General features: G+C 43.0%; 1 protein-coding gene across 1 annotated transcript in view; it reads left to right on the top strand.

The window, feature by feature from the left end:
• Window positions 1-24,427, top strand: part of FRMPD4 (FERM and PDZ domain containing 4) — a gene marked incomplete at both ends in the record, with an annotated part of 645,593 nt that overhangs the window by 61,649 nt on the left and 559,517 nt on the right. The window lies entirely within an intron of this gene.

The raw sequence follows: 24,427 nt of genomic DNA on the forward strand, positions 1-24,427 counted from the left end.
AAGCGACAGTGATCACCAGGCTCAAACAGAGGACCCTAAGGCCATCTTGATCCAGACCCACTAGTGAATTTAAGGGCAAAATGTTGTGGTCTGTGAAAGTCTGGCAAAGTATACATTTAGGGAGTTGCAGAGAGCCTGGCCCTGTGTTATTTAATGAATCATCTTTTTGTTACTTGAAAATACATGACAGATATGTCCATTCATTTTTACTTACATCTCCCGAGGTAATCTTAATGTCAGAAGGGGTGCTTTAACTCTCTTCCCCGCATCCTGCAGCTCTTCACTCCCACCATCCCTCATTGGAATTGTCAAGGTACAGATCGGCTTATTATTAAGTTACAGTAATAACTGTTACTGATACTTAAGCATTCCTTTCTGTCTTCAGATCTAGTAACTAGGAGACTGCAGCAAAACCAGAGATGGGTATGGGTTGCCACATTCTTGCAAACTGTATTAATATTATGATCCTCTTGGCACTAAGAGAGTGAGCAGTTTGGGTTTCTTGTCCAGGTCAGAGAGAGAGATTTTGCTAAAGTGTCTATTATTAAGGCTTTTCTGCATTCCCCTCCCTACGCAGTAATCTTCGACCCGCCCGTCAGTCACGACGTCCATCCCATAATAAGCAGTGATTATCAAGAAAGGCTAAAGAGGAAAGTTTTTTTTTTTTAATTATATATTTTCTTAACATCATTGTTCATTTTTAAACAATATTTGCTTCCCCCCATCCTCCCTTCAGGTGCAGTCCCCATAGAGTTTCCTTCACCAAGGCCCCGGTGCACCATCACCTCAGTCCCACGTGCTCTTTCCTCCTCCGATCCCTCTCCCTCCTCCTCCCCTGCAGGACGTCTCTGGTTTATAATTGTCCATTTTTGCTTTGTTGTGTTTTGTACTGTTATTATTTTTTTTACACTGATGTCTTATTGGGTTCCCCTATATTCCTGCTGTAAGTGAAACCATCCGATATTTTTCTTCTTCTTTCTGGCTTATTTCACTGAGCATCATTCCTTCTAGCTCCATCCACGTTGCTGGGAATGGCATGAGCTTATCTTTTCTGATTGCTGAATAATATTCCATGGTGTATATGTGCCAGAACTTCTTGATCCAGTCATCTGTTTTTGGGCGTTTGGGTTGTTTTCAGGTTTTGTCTATTGTAAACAGTGCTGCAGTAAACACAGGGGTGCAGGTGGTCTTTTGGATCAATGTTTTTGTGTCTAAAGAGGAAAGTATTTTTGCGGTGTGTTCTGCTTCCGCTCTGGGGCTCGTCTGGTGGTCTCCTCTTCTCTCAGGCTCTCCAAGCTTTGTAATGGATGACACGGTCCTCAGACAGGTCCCGCATGGAGGGCAGGGCAGCCGCACCGTGTGCGAGCTTCTCCATCGCTCTAGTCTCTCCACTGTCCAGCAGCCACATGTCACGGTGGGGTAGATGGCTCATCGTGCTGACTCTACCTGGGAAACAAGGGAGAAGGGCCTGGTCTCTGCACCCACAGACTATTAACCAAAGGCTAACTAATGATGCTCTAAGCAAAGGGCTGCAGGCCGTCACCTTTCTCCATAGGCCTGCGCTACGCAGGAACCGCCAGGAGAACAGAAAGAGCAGGTGTTGAAGCCAAGTCAGTAGTAAATTTTCTGCTGACTACAAATCTCTGCCACTTTGGCTGGGTGCAATGATTTTTCCCTGAAGGTTTTGGTAATTGCCTAAAGCACTTGCTAGTTTTGCTAATGTGGTTTGACCTCACTGGGGCTCTCATCACCAAGGCCTGTCATTTATCTCACACTACACACAGCTGAGGCAGAGAATTTATTCCCATCCAAGAATCTCACAGAAGTTGGATAATCGCCCTTCGGTTCAGTCCAATTCCGTTTGATCATCCCCTCGTTTAAGCTTCCCTTACAAATAAATATAATATTGATCTGCTGGTCAGTATGTGTAATTGGCAATAGTGCTTCGCTCTTCCAAATCATTTGTGTGTCTCATGTGGTTTATAAGGTCCAGATTTGTCAGGGATTTTTCCACTGGGCTTCCTAGATTTCTGCCAGCCGTGACCTGATCCCCAGGGCTTCTCTAGTTCCTGCCTCCTGGAATCTGGGGGTTGCCGAATGTGTCTCAGGCATGTGCTGGCCTGCCAGGCTCACTCCAGAACCGGCATCTAAGTTGCCTTATGCCTAGCCAGAGAGTCACGTTTCCTTTCACTTGGAGCACATTTGTTTTTTGAGCAGAACATTCCACGTAACATGACATGTTATTGGTGGCCTTGCCGTTTCTTGTATTTGATTGTTACTTGGTTATTATTTGTAGAACATGACGGAGGAGTTGTTATAATGTTATAACTTTATCACTTATATAAAAATATATGTATTTCTCATTTAACACTGTAATATCAGGATAGAGTTTGAGCTGTTCAGTGGCAGTCTGTATGTACCTAGCACCTTGGAGAGTACCAAACAGCTCACGGCTGGAATTCAATAGAGGCTTTCACTGTAATGAAAAAATAAGTGAATGAAGAAGAGAATCATTTTGCACTGTTAGATTTCTCCCTATTTGTGACGAGTGACTTCAGAACATTTCTGCAGTCTTCCCCACATTTGTTCCATCCTCCCTCAGGGGAAATAGCAGTAACACATTTGGTGTAGGTATTGGCCCCCGCCCCCACTCCTTCACCACCACCCCAGCTCTACGGATAATGCCTGACTTGTCCAGGCCTACTGCCCCCATGCTAGAGACCCAAAAGTCACACAATTTTAGTTCCATCAAGAAAAAGATGAGGAGTGGGCCTCCCCGGTGGCATAGTGGTTGAGCGCTGGGCTGCGAAGCTGCCCGCAGCCTCTGCAGCGCCAGCTCGATCCCCGGCCACCAGCGAGGGTCCCACATGGTGTGCAGACCTCCCCTGCCCTACCCACTGCTCCCCTCAGCAGTGTGCTCCGTCAGTCTGCCTGTTCTGCTCCCAGCTCTGGCTCTGGTGAATTCTCTCACCCTCCCGCGCTTGTGACTGTACCCAGTGCTTGTATACATGAATAAATAAATCTTAAAAAAAAAGATTTATTAAAAAATAAAAAGATGAGGAGAAACTCTAACATAATTAATCATCAACTGCAAGTTGGTACAGTACAAAAAATATGCATCAACAATGAATGTGATAATGGGAGTGAGCTCAGTTGGAGTCAAGCTCGTGCCTTCTGTCTGATAGTTTGTGCAAGAGATGACCCTTCTCTCAAGTGCAAAGGAGGAAGCAAGTGATTGGAAGTCCCATCCATGCCATTAGCACCCTAGGACTCTGAGGACATCTGGTGCCAGATGTGGCCACAGTTTCAATGGCGACATGGAATGCGGAAAAGAAACTGCTTCAGTTCTGCCTCAGAATTCTTCAATTATGTTGATTAATACATTCCCTTTTTCATTTAAGCCAGTTCCAGTTTTATTTTTAAAATTTAGAAACTGAAGCATCCTGAGTCAAGTGTGACTTTTAATCAAGGATACTGGGCTCAGAGAGGACAGACCAGTCACCGAGCAGCAAATAGAATGGTAGGGAAAAAACTCCAAACCATAATCAGTATAGAATGTGCATGAAAGAATGACATAGAAGTGGGGTAAAGCATTCCTTCTATGTTCCCACTTTGGCTAGCTTCTCAGACCATAACTAATGCCTGCTCGTTGCATCACTGGGAGGACTTCTCATTCATCTTTCCAGGGAACGTTTATAAGAAAATACATTGAGGGCCTCCCTGGTGGTGCAGGCGGTTGAGCGCCATGCTGTGAAGCTGTCCGCAGCCTCTGCAGCATAAGTTCGATCCCAGCCAGCCTGCGAGAATCCCACATGGCGCAGCAGACCTCTCCTGTCTCGTCCGCTGCTCCCCTCAGCAGTGTATTTCTTCAGTCTGCCTGTTCTGTTCCCTGCTTTGTCTCTGGTGAATCCTCTCTCCCTCCCACACATCTGGCCTATACCCTGGTTCTTGTATAAATAAATAAATCTTTAAAAAATATTAAAATAAAAAAAGAAAATATGTTGAAATTGTTCAATTTGGCCAAAAAATGAAAGTAGTAACAAAGACACAGTATAGTGTAGTAGTCAAAGACTGAAGGTTAAAGCCAGACGCCTGAGTTCAAATCCTAACTCTGTTGCTCACCACTAAGACCTCTGGCACCTTACTTACGTCTCCATCTCTTTTTTCCTCATCTGTCAAGTGGGCCTGACAGAGTATTTCCCCTTTGCCATCATGAAGGGGCTTAAACAAGATTGACACATCTGAAGCACACAGTGGCTGCCTCATCCATGCTAGTCATTAATGTCAGAGCAATTTAGGAATCATTTTCAATTCTATGCCATGTCCAGAAAAAATCATCGTCAGGTGGCCTCAGTCTCCTGAGTCTGTAAGCATAAATTACTTTATATTAAAGCTCAAAAACTGGGATTGATAAAAAAGGGAGAACTTTTCAGCCAGTGAAAACTGCTAGATCTCAAGATAGGCAACAGACCAGTCTTATTTGTCTAGATTCAGTCAAGTCCTCTCTGGAGCCTTCCCAGTGTGACACTAAGAAATAGAAGGCTTGACCTTGCCTCCCTCTCCCACGGGGCCATGTCTTTGGGGGTCTACTATCCTTTCAGCAGCAGAATTCAGTAACTTTATTTTATCCTGGTTGCCCAGCAACCTCCACTTCAATGCCTCTTTCTAATTCACACTTTCTCTGTCCTTTCTCCTCCCTTTGTTGGAAGAGACAACTTCTGTGTCTATTAATTCAGGCTCCCATCCATAGCTATGAATAAAACAATCAGTGTTATGTTGAAAGACATTTGGTTCTGTTTAAGCGTTTTATAAGATGTGATGTTTCAAAGAAAAGAGCTATGGTCTGAGGCGGAGACCAGGACGGTGTAATCGTGTGTGTGCAGCTTAAGAAGGTGGCCGGGAAAAGCCGAGCTGCAGATGCCGGTAGACCCACGGCCCCGCTGCTTGAGGGTGGACCTGGACTGGCCAGGGACTTACTTGGGAGTGTATTAGAAAGGCAGAGTCTCAGCACCCTGTCCCTAGCGACAGAGCCAGAACCTGCATTTTAGCAGGTACCTGGCATGATGATGGACATTGGGAAGCACATCCCGACAAAGGTGGAGAGTTGACTGGAAGCTCACCTGCGTGCAAGATGGCCTGCCTGTGATGTTATGCTGATCCCTGTTCAGTCTTTTCCCTCCTGTGTGACTCCCCTCTTACCTAGAGAGAAAGCCACCATGTGTTATGAAACTAGGATGGCAGAGGCCCCCTGGTGATAATGAGCACTGTATTTGGCACTGGGGATTAGGCTGCCAGACAGGGCTCTGCCAAAGAGGGTGCAAAGATTGTCAGGGTGGCTGTTCATTAATTCCATTCAGATCTCCAGGAGAACCAAGATTCGAACCAGCCCCAGTTGGTAATCATTGGAGGGAACTGTGCACCCTAAGATGAAAGGAGCAGGGGAGGGGCATTCACAGGCTCCAGGCACAGCTCACATGAGTGAGCGCAGAGGCAGGGCCCAGGAGGGGCTGGCAGCAAGGAGTCGGCTGGGGCTGAGATCTGGAGCAAGTGGTTTGGAGGGGACTCTGATCAGGTCAGCATGGGGCAGGAGAATTTGCCGAGGAAAAAAAGAAAGTCAGGAGACAGGGTGTGAAGGTGGCTAGGAAAGCACGAAGGGAAAGGTGAGTTCTTCAGTGGGTGCCCTGTGGCCAGGAAGGGTCCAGAGACAGGCAGCTCCTGAGCAGGAGCGTCAGCCCAGCAGCGTGCGTGACGGGGGCCAGGCTGGGTAGGAAGCTGAAACCCATGAGGTGGAAGAAGCGGAGCAAGGAAAGTTGTGGAGGAACCTGGTTTCCCCTGTGCCAGGCAAGGCAGCCTTCTGAAGGGTGGTGGGGGCATGGAGGCCGGGAGTGAGCGCAGTAGCAACGGTGAGGGGAGTCAGCAGGGCGTCTGTTGGCCTGGGAGGCTGTGTTCTCACTGCTGCACGGAGCGTGGGAGCGGATGGCCGGAGCACCAGCTTCGCCTCAGAGGAGGGTAGCAGGGGCTGAGAACGGCAGCTAGAGACCTCGGTTCAGGGGAGCCCATATCTTGGGTTAGCACTTGCAGTTGTGTGTCTTAATCTGAAGAAGATATTTTAAATATAGGACAAAGAAAGTATGTTATCAAGAACCTTTTCAGGCGTTCCAGTCAGACACACTGGGGCTTTGGAAAGTTCTCCTTGAGCTGTCATTTCTGTTTCCATAAAACTGAGAAGGTGCTACCTTCTTCAGGGGCTTTGGAAAAGTGTAAGCCATGGAGAGCATCTGACACTGCAGCGATGCAGGGGGGCTTGAGTGGGTGCCCCTAAGTCTGTGGAGGGGGGGCCCCTACTTGCTCCCTGAGCCTTCTAACTACGGTTGCTCATTCTGGACATTTCATTCCTCTCTTCGCAGAGGGGCTACTAAACTGTTTTGCATTTACTGCACAAAGAAGATGGGTAATTCTATTTCTGGTGGGCGATGGATGAGAACAAGTGCGATTCTTAGTGAGAAGTTGAGTTCTACCTAAAAGCAGCACAGGGAACAGCTCTAGCAACAGCCTGCAGTCCTTTACCACTTCCGTCTTGTGGGCAGGAGCCTTGAGGAAAAATACCGACTTTAGTGCTGGCCCTGAAAGTCCATGTCTATAAAGTGGGGGCAAACATCTCCCCTGAAATCAATCAAAGAACTGCTATTTGGCGAGTTGTGTGCAATAGCAGCTGCTGTTACAGTTGGAGGGCTGCGCACGGGTATGCCTTCCCTTTCCCAAGGAGACATGCATTTTCTCTGGGGTCGCCGGAGGAAAAAGCCACCACTCGAAGCAGTGACCCTTACCATGGGAAGTTCTCATACCCTGGCAGATTCCCAGGAGTGTAATTTGCGGGTAGGGAGACTTGACGGTTCCCTTTCTGGGTGAGCCTCTCTCCTGCCAAGTTAATTCCAACCCTCCCTGATGTGGAAGTGGGGAGTTTATTCTTCTCAAGTTGTTTCCCAGCCTGGGATTTTAGGTTCTGCAACAGAAATATTTGATTAATCTGTATCTTATGACACACACCCAAATTTTTTTGAGGCAAATTCTTCACCCAAGAGTAAGGAACAAAGGTCTACTGGCTTTTTGATCGTGAAAACCATAGAAGATGAAAGTATTTTTCTCTTAAAGCTATTGTTGCTTTTTAAAAAAATCATGCAGCTTTGATGTTCTGGTGCGATCTTTTTCCAAAAAGTGCTTTAAAACACAGCGCTCTTGACTGCACATCCATTTTCAGAAAACTGTGGTCTTGATCAATAAAATGATTTTTTTTTTTTTGTAAATGGAAAGGAAAACCTACTTTTCTGGCAAGGGCGTGATTCTGGTTGACCCTTTGAATGTGTTAATTACAATTGTCAAAGGAAAAGGAATCAGAAGATATAGCTTTAAATATTACATCAATTGATCAATTATAATGTGACTCCTCAGATCATACACTTCTGTTTTGTATCAAACAAGCCTGACATTCTTCAAGTTGTTACTTTATGAGAATCAATGCCAAACAAATTACCAGGGATTAGCCAATTTAAAAGATTAACCTTGCCCCAAATCGCACCCGAATGACTGTGACTCAGCGGTCTTCATTAGACCCAGTCCTCTCCTCCTCATTTGCCATGACTCATCAACTTTGATGGGACCAACTCTGTGATCATTGTCACTGTATTTTGTCCTTTCTTTAAATTGCATCAAGTTTTCACTTTAATTTTCCATTACACAGAACTATGTTAACTGCAGAAGAGCTTTTTCTTGTTAAAAAAAAAAGGCAAACAAAAAGTCTAATTTTGGTGCATGGAAATGATGGCAAACTGCTTACCTACTACTAAGCAAGAGGGTTTGTCTTGTGTATCACAAGAAATGTTAAGAAGGATTATTGGTCGACATTTTGCTGATTCTTGTTATTAAAAAGTAGGTGGAACAGTAGAAAGCAAACTGAGCTTTTGTGTAGATTTGCTTTTTAGAATTCTTCCAGTGTGCTTTTAGGCCCCGGAAGTGGAATTTGTGCCCAAGGACATCTTTGGCCCATGGGTTTTTATTCTCTGGAGCTCTGATGGGTACGCGGGACAATCTGATGCCACTGGGGCTTTACATGGTTCTCCCTTCTGGAAATTTCTCCAAAGCTGAGATCCTTCCCTGGGATTTAAAGGGGGTTGGCTAACTTTTTCAAAAGGATGGAACATGTTCAGTGGTGTTAACTGGAGATGTGAGAAGAGAACTACATCCAAGAGCATCTTTAGAAGATTGCGCTATCTTGGGTATTTTACCTGTTTAAAAAATAAAAACAAAACAAAATACATTTGGAATTCAAACCAATTCAAAGAATATCCATCCAGCTCAGAGGGAAAGAAAAGAAATCCTTCTGGTAATTACTGCAGGAGAGATCCAAACTGAATCACTGCAGTAATGAAATGGTTATTATGAGCACTATAAGTCAGGGCTGCTAGGAAAAATGGAATTTTAATGAGCAGAGTGTGTTTGTAGAGAATAAATCATGCCCCTCAAATACAAAATTTATTTTGAAGCAATTAGAAAATTAGGGGACAAAAGAAGAAAACACCTTTAAGATTTTTTAAATTATTTTTCATTTTTCCAGTTTATTGACGTATAACTGACAAATAATTGTATCTATTTAAGGTATACAATGTGATATTTTAATATACACTGTGAAATTATTACTACAATCAAGCTAACTGCTATGTCCATCACTTCACATAGTTACCTCGTGCTTGTGTGTGTGTGTGTCTGTGTGTAGAACACTTAAGATCAAGTCTTTTTTTTTAAAGATTTATTTATTCATGCATACAAGAACCGGGGTACAGGCCAGATGTGCGGGAGGGTGAGAGGATTCACCAGAGACAGAGTGGGGAACAGAACAGATAGACTGACTGAAATACGCTGCTGAAGGGAGCAGCAGGCGAGACAGGAGAGGTCTGCCGCGTCACGTGTGTGTATCTTCCCGGCTGGCCGGGATCAAACCCACGCTGCAGAGGCTGCAGACAGCTTCACGGTGCTGCACTCAATTGCCTGCACCAGCAAGGAGGCCCTTAAGATCGATTCTTAGCAAATTGAAAGTATCTAGTGGAGTATTTTTAGCTGCAGTCAGCTTGCTGGACAGTAGATCCCCAGCACTTGTTCATCCTGCCCAGCTGAAACCTTACACCCTTTGAACAACATCTCCCTTTGGCCCCAGTCTCCATCCCCGGTAGTTACCACGTTACTATAAGCTCAACTTTTTTCGATTGCACGTGTGAGATCATGTGGCATTTGTCTGTCTCTGTCTGGTTGATTTCATGGAGCATAATGTCCCCCAGGCCCACCCATGTGGTTGCAAATTGCAGGATCTCCTCCCTTTTTAAGACTGAAAATATTCTACCTTGTCTATCGGCCACATTTTCTTGATTCATCTGTGGACATGCACTTGATTTGTTTCTTGACATCTTAAAAACCTTGATTCACATCAGGGTGAGTATTTTTTCTTGAAACTCAGTGTGTGTAGAACCATATGCTTCCCTGTCTTCTCCCCTCTCCACACCATCCCCTCCCAACTTCTCCACTACGAAAGTGCTTTGTAGTACTAAGCACTTTCCTAATTATTATGTATCTTGTGTATATGTGTCTTGTGAATTATCTATGTAATTATTATATCTTCAAAAATGCATCATGGTGAAATACGTCCATCCCAGGAGGTGAGACTCATTGTGGGGGGAAGGGAGGACCCTTATGGGCAAATCTCTAGCACCATTTGAAAACGAGACCCACTGTTTTAGGCCTAAAGACCCCAAGTTACGATTCCATAAACTAATGATCCTGTAAAACAAGGAGCTAGCCTTTTCTTGTTGCCCGTAAGATCCCATGTCTTTGAATCTATTTTATCTTTTTTTTTCAATAGTTGTAGTAAACATTTATTGAGTCCACAGTATGCCAGGCATTGTCAGTTTCACATGAAAAGAGCTCTGGAATTTGTAATTGGCATGTATTATTAACATTTTTCTCATCACAGTAATGTATTGAGGTATATTTTATCTTTTTCTGGAAACTCAGAAGTGAGTGATAAGATGTCTCAGTAAAAGACCACATCGGTTCACACTGCAGCAGAATTTCTAACGCTGTTCCAACAACACACATTTATTTAAATTTAGATAATAATTGTAGTTGAATAGACTCTTAAAGTCAAGTTTTAAGGACAGTGCTTGCTTCTAAGAGTCCCACCCTCCTCACATCCTCTTGAATCTGAAATATTCCTTCTGTGGCTGGCGCAATTGGAAGAATGATTCCCTGTGAATTTCAGGCATTTGCCTTATAGTCACTGGTAAACATTTAGAAATTTGCTCCTCTAGAGAGGATAGAGATAACACTAGCTTAGACACTGAGAGCCTATTTGAGTGTGGACACATTATGAGAATGCAGAGAGGAGAGATGATTTCAGGTTTGCCTGGCCTGATTGCAGAGACTGGCATTTGAAACCATGTTGAAGTTTCACTGCAAGTGCGCTCACATCCAGATCACAGGGAGCCATTGTGGTGTGGGTTTTTTTTTTTTTTTTTTGTATGTAGACTACTATCCAATGATTTAGAAGATAGATCTGCTCTAATTTTATTCAGTGTGTTCTTTCTCAGTGCTATAATAGGCTTTTGTTTGCATGCAGGCAACTAATTAAGAGAGGAAAAAATCCCTTATTAAAATCAGCTGGTAATAATCAGAGTGATCATTCTGTGGCTCATAAATATTGCATGAGCAATATGGGTGCATCAGTAATATTTAACTGTTTTCTAGTTCCACATAAAACTTTTTGTTCTAAAAATCTCTAAGCCCAGGAGAAGATTGGTGCTTTAAATTCTTAATCACAAGAAGAGCTTGCAGGATTTCTATTTGCAGTGATCTAGTTTATTTATACACTTTCAAGGATTATTACAAAAACCAACATGTTACTGCTGTGGCCGCGTGGATAGCCTCTCTCAATGACATGGCTTACCCAGAGCTCTGCGGGTCAAACGCCTGCCTTCCCTGAGTAATTTCTTCACCACCCCCTGCCTTGTTCCTTAATATTTTAACCGCCCCTTTGCTGTTTGTTGCTGTAGGAATGCCCTTGTATTTGGAGAACTTGGAGCAAAGGTATATGATTTACATACATCTTCCCCCAAATTAAGTCAGATCATAGTCACATTCACAGATTTTAGTTGGAATTTCAGAAGAAAAGATGCAAACATGAAATAGATGGTGAAAAGATTTACTTAAGGGGTAGGAGGAGTCAGGCCATGCCAGGGTATTGTTTATTGTCCACTGTTTACTCCTGTCCTCTGACAAGGTGGCCTCTTTGTGACCTCAGAAGGCTCTGCAGCACTGTGGTCTCACCAGGAAGACTAAAGGGCAGGCTCTTGTGCTCCCCCCTGGAGGTTCAAATGGGTAACCACCAGGGGCCTCTCTGGTGGCACAAGGGGTTAAGCACCACACTATGAAGCAATCCACAGCCTCTGCCGTTCCATCCCCAGCCAGCCAGGGAGCAACCCCATGGCGCAGCAGACCTCTCCTGTCTCGCCTGCTGCTCCCTTTAGCAGTGGATTTCAGTCAATCTGCCTGTTCTGTTCCCCGCTCTGTCTCTGGTGAATCCTCTCACCCCCCCCCCCACAACCTCTGGCCTGTACCCTAGCTCTTGTATGCATAAATAAATAAATCTTAAAAAAAAAATGGGTAACCACCAGATACTGTGCCCCTCCATAATCTGTGATTATGACTTCAAGGTCCCTGGTTTTTTTTTGGTTTTTTTTTTTTTTTTTTTTGGCAAATGTTCCAACTCATCCATTCCAAAAGAAAGTTTTTTCCAATCATACTTTATTTTTGGTTTACTGAAAATAAGTTCAGTTCTTTGTCTTCTTTCACACAATCAGATTTTTCATGTAGCCACTAAGTGGGGTGCCTGTAGAGGGTACAGTCCTACTGGACATCATGGAGGTTGAGCAAATGAAAAGATTGTGGGGCCCGTTCCTTTCCCTTAGGTTGTAACAAAAGCAGGGTCTGCCTGTGAATAGGAGTTCTCATTATGTGTCTGGACTACTTGGATTTCTCAGCCTCAGCCCCATTGACATTTGGGGCTGAATAATTCTGGTAGAGGCCGTCCTGGGCGTGGGAGGATGGGGAGCAGATCCCTGACCTCCACACACTAGATGTCGGTTTCCCTCCATCTCCAAGTTATGACAACCAAAAATGTCCTCAAATATTGACAGATGCCTTCTGGGGGAGAAAATTGCTCCCAGTTACGAATCACTGTGTCTCCGGAAACCACAGGAAATGGAGACGGGGAGTACAGGAAAGACGAAACAAATCAAACATTCCTTCAATTCGTTCAAATCCATCATTCGTTACAGTCAATATTTTCCGTAGATCACTAAGTCTAGCTTGAGCTAGAGACATGTATTGTACAAGCAGTCACGGATCTAATATTAGCATTGTTTAAAGACAAAACTCTGCCTCTTCATATGCTCTTAAAAGTTATTTTTCATTTCAGCAGTTTTGGGGCTGCAGTAATTTCAACGGCTACAGCAAATGAAAAGGAATATAATCAGTTGTTTGCCCTTCAATACATTTTTAGGTAGTAGCTATTGGTAAATAAGTCTGAGGGCAAAGAATGGGAGGGTGTATGGTGTCCTAACTCAAGAATTCATGTATAAATTTTTCCTCAGTGAAGCAAGAACAGAAGCTCTTGACTAGAGTCCAGTGCTGTTAATTATTTTGTGATGAGCAGGTTTCCTGTTTTGTTTTGTTTTGTTTGATTTTTTCCAAAGGGTGATGTATGTGCTAATAGCAAGAAGAAAAAAGAAACCAGCTCTGTGGCAATGCACTTGAAATTATTAGTATTTGGAAGTGTCTTCACATAAACCTCTACCCAGTTCTCAACTGGGTGGCTTTGGAGACATTTGGCAGCATCTGGGGATTTTTGATTTTCACCACTGGGTCAAGGGACATGCTATTGGCATCTGGTAGGGTAGAAACCAGACATGCCGTTCAACATCCTCCAGTGCAGAGGACAGTCCTCCAAGACAAAGAATTCTCCAGCCCAAACACGAGTAGCTCCATGGTTAGGAAACCCTGGCGCACACATCTGGGCAAGGAGGGTGACTTGAGAAGTAGAGAAAAGTTCTTTGTTCCCCACACTTCCTCCCCTCCTGGCCTGTGGGCGTGCATTCCTGAGTCTAGCATGGCTCTCTCATTCTCTCCTTTTAAAAGGCTGGTCGTCTTGGGAGAGACGAGATGTTAAATTACTAAAGTACAATCAGAACCCTCCAGATGGCTTGCTCTCAGGATAAGGTTGCAGAGTAGAGCTCAGAGAGCAACTTTCTTTGGGGAGTGTATTTGTGCATGGAAACATCTTTGAAATGAGGAGAAGCTGCTGAAAGTCTCTGGATTCTGTAAGGTTGAACTCTTTTTATTGCTTCATTTTCTTACGGTTGGTGGTTCCAGGAGCATTCTTAGATTTAAGAACACACAAAATGGCAAACTATGTTCAGGGGTGTGTGTGTGTGAGTGTTGTATTTTAGATTAAATGTGAAAGGTGATTCCTATAAAATAAACTCGCCAGGCTTTCTGATACTCTGGATAATGAGGGATAATAGGACCTATACATCCTAATAACTCAAGGACCCCGGAGCTTACGTTTAGCTCATAGACTTCTAGAAGAGGTCAGTCCCGTTGGATACCACGTGCCTAGTCCTTCCTTTCAGCTCTGCTCTGTGTTCTGTTTTCATTGTTGCATATTTAATGTCACATGTCTGCTCCGAAGTAGGCCAGAATAATTTAAAAGACTGGTATGACTTTTTAAAAATCCCTTTTCCCAGTCACTTTTCCACTTAAGACTAAAATACTTGCAACAACTCTCTCCTTTTTCTCCGAGAACAGCTTGAATATGTGCTCCTCAGACTGTACCACCCCCCCCCCACACACACACCCGCCAGGTTGTGTATGTTGTCTGTGTACTGAAATGCTTCTCCTTGCTACACTATAGTTCTTTACAATGAGAGTTGGCTTTAATTAAGAATTTAGCAGAAAGTATGAAAAGTGATCTGAGAACAAAGATGCTCATCAAGAATGGCACCGTATCCCCTCGAATGTGGGTTTCCTGACATCTGTCTCCTCACAGTGGCATACTGTAGCACTTTTTTTTTCCATTACAGATCAGCCTGGAAGAGATCCCAGAGAAATTTAATTTTGTCATTCCAGTCTTTCCTACTCTTCTTGCCCGAGTCCTGTTATCTTTATTTTGCTAGGTTTCCCATTTTAGTTGCCAGTGAGCTGTAAATAGAGTTGAGTCTTCAACATTTCAGACTTCTTCCCCCCACCAGCGGGCACAAGGAAAGACTACTTTCCTTGGAAAACACTTCTGAAAGTGGAAAGATTGGGAATTGATAATAAAATTTTGATGCTCTTTCACCAGTTAGACTTTTAAAACAGACAGTTATTTAAAATATCAAAAGGGAGTTATTTACATCATTAGACTCTCACTGGGCCTGTCACTGTAATCATTAATATAGTTATCCTTGGTTATCCTGGCTTTTACCAGTAGGGATGCCAACTCCTCTTCTCATGGGCATCTGGCTTTATCCAGGGACCTTCCTGGACCTGGACTAAAAGTGTGGGTAAAATCATCGATTTACATGGTTAAATACCCACTCCCATAATTATTATCAATGTGGATGCGAAATATCCAACACTTAGGTTCATAAAGACATGGTCAAAATATTGAAGGGTGGAACTGGTCTTCCACCAAATCTCAGTTTCATAAGTGCATCAAAGCTGTTTTTTTTTTTTTTTTGAATCTTTGGCAGTGTTATTTTAAAATTCTGTTGTTGAATTCTATTTCAGAATTAGCAATAGGACTTTACGTTTTCCTCAAAATGTGCCAGATATAAAGATTCAGTTATTTAGACAGGATCTCCATTTATAAAAAAGGAAAAAAAAGGAGCAGATTGTATACCTACAAAATGCAGTTCCATTAGCTAGTGAATTGATTTTGTGACATAATAAACTGCCTTTTTGATTAATCATGGAAGTTCCTACATTTGTGTCAGGCAAGGGATGAGATTAAGAAAACACTTAAATATTTGTTTTTGGTAAACTGTAGACATCTATAAATAATGTGCTTTAGCAGAAGATTCCCTTCCCAGATTCCCTTTTGACCTTTCTTCACTGTCTTTGCAAGGGAAATAAATAAGGATTGACAGTCATGTTCCCAGAATGGTGGCAATTAGGTTAATAAAATTTTCTGAGTAAGATATGATTGTGACTTCAGGAAATGTGTCTCCTGTGCTCCTCTTCCATCTATTAGTCCGGTAATAGATATTCAGTAGACATTTAAAATATATGCAGCAAATTAAGCAAATTCCTTCAGAGGAAAGCAGCAATACTTCCTTTTGGATATGGATTTGGTTGCTAAAAATTCTAAAGCTTTTGATGTCACAGGCTATGGTTTATTCATCTTTTTGGCACATAGTAGGTGTTTAATCAATGGAAGTAGGTGTTTAATCAATCCATAGTAGGTGTTTAATCAATCCATTGTCCATGGTGCTGAGTCATCCTGCAAAGAACTTTGGGAAGAGGTACAAGGGAATGTAGTAAAATTTGAAGTAGTTCTGGCTTTCTAGGAGATTTCAAGGTAGTACGGAAGACGATATATGCATGTAGGCATCTGTGCAAAGTCACTGCTTAACTAGATGCTATGTGGAATAAAAATGTCATGGTAATGTACAGTCTTTGTGGTCCTCTAAAGCCTGGGAAGAGTGACAGCTACATGAAAGCTGGCTTAAAAATGAAGCTTTGTAGATGTAGAAAGAAGTGAATGTTTTAAATTGAGTTCAGTGGAGAGAGGTTCTTTTACCTGACCAAAGATAGAGCATAAGAAGTCTAGGATGCAATGATCTAGCTTCATTTTTTTTTTCACACGTGGCTGTAAATTTCCCAGCACCATTTGTTGAAGAGAGTTTCTTTTATCCATTTTATGGTTGTGACTTGCTTGTAATAAATGTCCTCATTTGTGTGGGTTTATTTATGGGCTTTCAAGTCTAGTCCATGGCCTATTTCTGTTTTTGTTCCAATACTGTGTGGTTTTGATTACTATTACTTTGTGATATAATTTGAAGTCAGGAAACATGATACCTTGATTTTTCTTTTTTTTACTCAGGATTGCTTTGGCTATTCAGGGTCTTTTGTGTTTCCATACAAATTTTAGAATTATTTGTTCTATTTCTTTGAAAACTCAACAACAACCACAAAAAAAAAATTTTAAAAAAAATGGGCTCACCCTCCCGCGCTTCTGACTGTACCCAGTGCATGTATAAACAAACGAACAAACAAACAAATAAATAAAAAACATGCCTCTATAAAAAAAAAAAAAAAATGGGCATAAGACCTAAAAAGGCACTTCTCCAAAGAAGTATACAGATGGCCCACAAACACATGAAAAATTGCTCAGTCTCACTTATTATAAGGGAAATGCATATCAAAACTATAGTGAGATACCACCTCACACCTGTAAGAATGGCCTATTTCAAAAAGACTGGAAACAAGTGTTGGGGAGCATGAGGAGAAAAGGGGACTCTCATTCACTGTTGGTGGAAATGTAATCTGGTACAGCCTCTATAGAAAATGGTACAGAGACTCCTTAATAAGCTGAACATGGAAATGTCATATGATGCAGCAATATCACATCTAGGTATTTAGCCAAAGAATATGAGAACACTAATACTAAAAGATTTATTATGCATTTCTATGTTCATAGAAGCAGTATTCACAGTAGCTAAGACATAGAATCAACCTAAATATCCACTGACAGATGACTGGATAAAGAAACTGTGGTATCTGTACTCAGTGGAATACTACTCAGCTATTAAAAAAAGATGAAATAGTGTCTCAGTGCTACCAGATCTCGAAGTGCTTATGCTAAGTGAAATAAGTCAGAAAGTGAGAGACAGTTACTAGATGGTTTCACTTATATGTGTAATGTAAATGACCAAAGAAAACAAACTGACAAAACACAACAAAAATAATTCTCGTGCTCTGTGAAAACTATTGTAGTTACCAGAGGAGGGAGGGAGGGTGGAGGGTATAGAAGGGGAAAGTTGGTAGTATATTGGCAATGGAGTGGTGGAAGGCAAGTGAATTTTGTGAACATATGGAGGGGTGAAGTTGTAGTCCCTAAATTATATAGTTATTTAAACACCTGGCAAATCAATTGCAGTCTGTCGGGGCCCAGACCTGAACATCCGGGTTCTTGCCTGAAGCAGGTACTGAATGTTAGCTCCAGGGAAGGTTTCAAGTTTCCTATTGTGACGACTGAAACTTCCCCCCTGCTTGCTACTGTGGCTTGTTTGCATTGGTGGTCTCTCCTTGCTAGAGATAACGAGAGACCTCCTCCTCTGAACCCTATATAACATTGTACACATTCCTGAATAAATGAGACTGGCAATGATCCTGGCTTTGTCTCCACTCCTTGCGTACCCCTGTCCCATACCAAGCCCCTGCTTCCTCCCCCGGGTACCCCGTTGATCTGCCCGGCTGGCCCGGACATTTGGCGCCCAACGTCTAATAAAGAGAATTTGAATCTTAAACGCTCTGTAATGGGAAGTCCTGCAAACTGTGATGTGAGTATGACATGGAGGTGGACTTTAAGACCAGGCTAAAAATAGGCAGAGACATCAGGTTGTGCCGTACCTGAGCAAAACTAGACTCAGGATAATTGATCAGGAGCCTCTTTCAGTAATTCAATTCCTAAGACAGGCTGGAGGAATATCCCCTTGGTATTTTGGATTTGGTGGAAGAAGAGGCACAAAGTTAAATGGGCAGCAAAAATTGTCATATTTCCTAACATGCAGGCATGAGTCCGCTATTGCTGCGGTAATGCTGTCTACCAAGTTGCTTCCAAACTTCATGCTTTATAACAATAAGCTTTTACTTTTCTTGCTCTTAAGGCTTCGGGTTGGCTAAGGTGGCTTTTTTCCAGGCTGTACCTTAGTGGACTTGGCTCCAGATTTTGGAAGTCGTGGACCAGGCTTTGAACTCCAGCGACAGCCTGGGTATCATTATTGGACTGGGGCTCAAGAGGCAGAGGCTGGCAGGGATGTGCTCATGTCTTTGTCACTCGAAGATTCCGTTAGAGTTATATTCTTTTGGTCAAAGTAAGTCACATGGCAAAGCCCAAGTCAGCGGGCAGGAAATAGATTTCCACTTCAATGAGAGGGGGCCAGGGGCTAGTGACTATTTTCTGAGCAATAATTCAACCTTTCAGAATTGGCATGATTTTTATTTTGAAATGCATCTGGACAAATCATTCAAAAGGCCTCCTCCCTACTTGTGGAAAGGTCAGGCTTCTTAGTAAACAGAACTCTCCCTGACCTGCCCGCTGCGCTCCCTGATCTGCTGTGTTCCCACATCCAGCTTTCACTCCGCTTACCCTGACCTATTTGCAGTTCACGGTGAAGTTTTGTTCCTTCTTTTCACACATTGTTCTTTTCTGTCTAGAATGTTGCTCTTTTGCTTTCAAGCCTTCAAGTTTCAATCTAAGTGTTGTCTTCTCTCAGAGGATTTCCTGACCACCTTGAAAGGCTGTGATTGATGCCACTTATCTTTAGTCCTTGGTACTTTATGCATAACTCTGTTACAACACCTAGCACATTTTAATGCTGTGCCCTGGAGATTGGACATTGGACTTGTGCCTTTACAGGCTCTTGCATGCATCGATTGAATGAGGCTGGGACAATGATGGTCCCTTTAAAAAGAAATGGGAACTTGGAAGGCAGGACCAAAGGCTTCCTTTGCTTTGTTTTTATTATCATTGTGTCACGGGTAAAAGAGGGTGAAGAGTCTTTCCTCTGGGTATATTTAGGTTCAGGGTGAGGGCCTGACATCCCAGTGGCGTCTCCACAGCTGAAAGCCTGGGTTTTAAACAAAGGTGAGGGGTCCGGGATAGCAGGTGCCGTTTGACAACTAACTGCATTAGACTTGGATTGAAATCTTCACCAACGCTCTAGTCTTTCTGCTTGATTATCATCTAAAATCCTATTTTTGAAAGTTCGGCCATAAAAGGGAATTGTAAAAAAGCCATTTTGCAGTCAACCCATAAATCACATCTAAATCACGGGAAATGTGTGACTGTCTAGAGGAGAAATGATTGTTTCATTAATGTTATATATCCTACCTCCAGAACTTTTACACTGTTGATGAAAAGTTATGAAAACTTTGAATGCTTCTTGGGAAACAGCTTGTGTTTTCAGACTGCTTGCATCAGGAACAGCTGTACAGTCACTTAAACGAACCAGTTGACTAAGTGCTTTTCAGTTTGTATGGAAAGATGTATTTCCTTTGCTTAATAATAATAATAATAAAAAGAAACCCACTTCCAGTTCTTAAAGCAAGACTAGCTCAGGAATCCCATCTAAATGATTTATTAGCTTTTGTTTCATTGCATATGTCTGTGGAAAACATTGCGCTTCTGCAAGTGTCGAGAAAGCTCTTCCACATGGTGTTTCCTGGAAAGGGCTTGAGAGTCATCTGTAGACTTGCCTACCTACTACATCATGACCTGAATACCCACATCCTGCCTGCACCCACGTCTGCAGGGCTGCCTTGAGAGTTGCCAAATTTGTCCATGACTGGCCTCTCAATCCAAAAGCAAAAAAGACACTGCAAGCTATAGCAGGCCACAGTGGAATAGGTCACGTTGCCACCCTCAGGATAAGTGTTCTGAAGAGTCAAGGAAGAAGGAGAGCCAATGGCCCAACCTCATAAATGAACGTGGAGCTTTAATAATGTAACATCAGCATTAACAACTAAATCGGAAAACTTTCAAATTGAAATAAATGCCTTTTTAGCAACCCTGTCAGAGGACACACAGCAAGACAAATAACGCTGGGTATGTTGCAGCTATTCCCCCAAGATGTCTTGAAAGCACGCCTGAAACTTGATGCAGAGTTTTGGAAGTTACTGACAAACCCACCCCAGCAAGATGAGCTCGTGCATGCAGAGTGACACATGCACCTGTCACAATCACAAGACCTGGCTCTGCGTCTTCCGCTGCTGATCACATCAGAGTCTCTCAAGAAACAGAAACAAGTCTGAAAGGGAGATTACAGAGCAACAGGCAGAGGAAGCAATTAGCAAATGGAGCACACCAGCTCTCCCAATGCAAATCTTTTTCTTAAAATGATTATGAGCATCTGTGCGTGTTGTTGATGGCTGTGTCTGTCTTTGGAGCCCATCAGTGATATTGAAATAGTGATAAAGATAAGCCTTTCCTCATCAACATACCAAACATATCCTGAAAAAGAGGTCCTGTGCTTTGAATTCTCTTCTTCTCTTTGAGGAAAAGAACTCCACCCTACTGACATATAAGAGACCCATGTTTGAGAATTAAAGTGATAAGGTCATCAGCCTTTCAGATGTATTTTTAGATATTATTTTTTATTGAGGCAATATTGGTCTACAACACCATATAGGATTCAGAGGTGGAGGTTTATACCTCTTCAGATGTATGCTACCACATCAGACCCAACACCAGGGCACTGATCGTACCAAAATGCATGGTCCAATGAGAATTTCAAAAACCCCACTTATTGTGTGTTACATACTTGAGTTCTTTTACCATCTCTTTCCCACACTCTCTGCTCCTATCTTATAAAATCTTTTCTATAGGTTTTGGTTTTGATAAATGTGGATTATTTTTCCCCAGTTAATTTGACATAGCATAGAGATGGGAAAATATCTGAAGATTTCAATTTACATGAAGGTTACGTGACATACAAGCCACAGCAGCACATTTGGATTTTAGCTTTTATTTTCAAACATCCCAAAACAGTGATTGAAATTATACAGGAGAAACTAAGGTGAGGGCCTGTAAGAGTCTAATAAAAGGCAACTTGAACGTAAATGTGAAGCCGTGTTTAACAGGAGAACAGAACTTCAGTATCATAATGGACCAAAAATAGATGGTTTGCTTGCCGAGAAATTGTCAAACATGATGCTGAGTTTGGCTTGTTCTGAGCATCCTCTGCTCAGTCCTTCCTGATCGCAGTAGCTGCCTTGGAATATATTTTCTTGCCCAGAGCATTCTTCTCCCTCTCCCCTTCTTCAGATTAGGTTCATACCTTTGAAGACTGAACTCAGGCATGGCTCTCCTCTGCCATGTCTTTCCTAGCTCCCAGTCTTTTCCCTCTGTGACCTTGGCGCCCTCTGGCTAGCTCCTTTACCACACTGAATTACCACACTTGCCTGGTTGGTGAACTCTTTCCCTATAAAATTGTCTTTCATTTCTCAAATCCCTAGTGCCATTAAAGTTGGTTGAATCTGTGCTGCTTCTCTCTGTAAATCTTTCCTTTCTATTTGATATAATTTGTAACTCATTGGATGCATTTTAAAAGCTGACATGAATCTATCATTTTTATTTACCTTGCCCAGTGTGAATATTCATGCATTTAGCTGCAGAAATATAAATGCACTCAACGATAAGATGCTGTTCTGGATTCTACTGATGGATTATGTAATAAATGCTACAGGCACTGCTCACCTTCCTAAAATCAGAAGTCACAGGATGAATTCAGGTGTGCATGTGCCCTAAGAGTTTCAGGCACAGACTGCTGAATCTCTTCACTCATGCACTGCTCCCTGGCACATGTAGTAATTGGGCATTTGCATTAATTAAAGTTGGTTTGCTAGGCTGTAATAAAGACTGAGAGACAACCACATCCATTACACGATTCTGAATGTTCCTTTAAGGTGGACCACATGACATCAAACTGAATTGGAAGTGGAGGAGTTTCACTTAGTTGCCTTTTCTGATGATTTACTTGACAATCACACAGAAGTGTAATTGAAAATATAGGAAGGTGATGGGTGATAGATAGTTCACTTGAAGAAAGGAGGCAACTTGGAGAAAGAAGGGCCCGTATAAATGACCATGGGCTTCTCGGGTATTTTATGAGTGTGGGCAAATATTGATTTGGAAAGTAATGATGCCCTACCATCTCCTCCAGGCCAGAATGCCTGAAACACAAAGAAGCCAGCATTGCTAGAAAATGGACAAAGAAAATACAAGCAAACAAAATTACCAAGTTATTAAAGAGGAGGGGAGGAGTCATCCTATCTGGAGCACTTAGAACACCAGCTTTTGAACGTCTCCTCTGAGTTAAAGGCTTGCTGGAATGACCTGACCTGCAAAACTGATGCACTTTTATCTTTGTAATTAAACAAGCCTTTTGGAATTCTTCCCTGTAAAGGGGTTTTTCAAAACGGCCATTGAGTTAATCATCCCCCATCATCTTTTCCCCAAAATTACTGGTTTTGAATAAAGATCATTATTAACTGATGAGAACCAACGCCTCGGCCTTCAAGAAGTGTAATCGAGAGTGGGGCGTGGGGGCGTGAATGCCATGCTTGTGTGCAGCCAGAACCTAGGAAGTAAACCATCAGAATGGAGGCTCTCACTCTTTCTTTCCGGGGCCAGCGGAGCCTCCATGGACGCACACTCCGAGTTGAACACAGGATCAGCAGCTCCTCAGAGGCCCATTCACACAGTGCCGGGAAGGAAGATGCAAAATGCGGCTGCATCGGGCTTCCTTCTCAGTGTGTCCTGTATCTCATTTATTATCCAAATTCTGGACAATGAAGGATGTGTTTTAATTAACTTTCTGTCTCTCCAGTGAGTTCTTGAGGCCCTTCCTCCCCTTTCTGTGGCTGAATGATATACTGGAGCAATAGCCTGCCTACTTCTGCTCGTGTGGGCATGACATCTGTTATTTTCCTGGGCTTGTACATCGGCAGGCTGTTTTGATGGTGTGTCACGTCAGCAATTCCAAGAAATGTGATAGTATTACTCCTGAAATTGTATTTTTAATCCCAGGACAATGCCACAGAGTGATTTAAAGCAGGTCTATAACAGAAGAGCCGAGTAAAATTAAGTAATATTGGAAGTCAAAAGCAGTTATACTACATTTTTATTCCTTTCTACCTTATGTCCAATTTTAAGGTCTCAATGGGAGAGCAATGGCGTCGAGAGCCTCTGTGTCCTGATTGCTATATCCCCATCCCCTGGTACTGTGCACAGCATGTAGTAGACACTCAATAAATGTTTGTTGAATGAATGGGGGAAATCTCTTGGAAACTAGAGAAGGAATACCCTGAGGGGCTCAGCCCTAAATTCATTCATTCATTTAGTAGACCATTATTAAGACATTAGCATGTATCTCATCGTGGTGGACACCGGGTTTGCAAGGGTGAAGCTTGCATGCTTGAGTTTCTCAAACCTAGAGAAGTAGGATTTAGAACATGTACCCACTTTGACATATTTACAGAACTCGCTGCAGTAGATGTCCATTCCAGTGGTCCCACTAAACAGTGGAGGGGATGGAAATTTCTCCCCCAAAGACCTAGGCCCTGAAACTCTATTGGGTGGGGTTTTAGTAAACAAGCAGGGACTGAACAGGTGTCTACCAGGTATTCAGAAGCTGCTCTGGCATTAAGTACTCATATTAAGCCCCTGCTTATTCTGGGAACTCAAACTCAAAACACAAACTGCAGCAGCAGCATTGAGCTGGGTCACTTAGGCATCCTACCTGGCATTCCTGCCTGTTCCAGCCCACAAGTAGAAGGTCTCAGATTTGAGAGGGGTCTTGGGGTGCTAGCCTGCACCTTGCTTTACCTGGTATAAGCTTTGATTTCTTTGTCTGTAAGGTAGGGATATGACAGGGTTAATAGAGACAGCCCCAGGGCCGAGGGAAGTGATCTATGGCACCTGCTTAGGGCCTAGTATATATACAGCCATCAATTTCATTCACTTCGACAAGTATCTATTGAGATTCTGCTGAGGAACTGTTAGGCACCGTCCCCATTTGTCACCCGGTTCCTTTCACTCGTTTCTCTCACTGTGCCTTTTTTATCTACCCATCCACCCAAACATACATCATTAACATTATAAAACGCACAATTTTTTCATCCCACTTTATCTCAGGTTGCAGACAACTGATAGAATGTGGGTATTTCAGGCACATGGACTCCTAACATAATTAACTCAGCTGAGATTCCAGTCATGCGTCTGTCCCTCCCTTCCTCTGCCTCCCTAAAAGCAGGCTGGGCAGGGACTGGCTCTTCCACCCTGCCTCTCCCCTCCTCTTGGTTTTCCATGCTGGCTGCACGATAGAATGACTCGGGGAGATTTCTGAAAATGCTCCTGGGTCCCACCTTCAGCTAGGCAGTTGATCTGAGCCTGGGAGGCATTGTGTATCAACAGTTCCAGAGATTGAAAGCCACTGCCTTAAAGCAGTGCCCCAACCGGGTCTTGGTGGCGCGGAGGAAGTCTGCCCAGGCTACAGTCTGCTGGTCTGCTTTGGGTGAACACTGCTACCAGCCCAAAGCAGCAGAGTGCTGGCTCAGCTGG

The sequence above is a fragment of the Talpa europaea genome, assembly GCF_964194135.1.
Source record: "Talpa europaea genome assembly, chromosome: X".
In the NCBI taxonomy this organism is placed as follows: domain Eukaryota; kingdom Metazoa; phylum Chordata; class Mammalia; order Eulipotyphla; family Talpidae; genus Talpa; species Talpa europaea.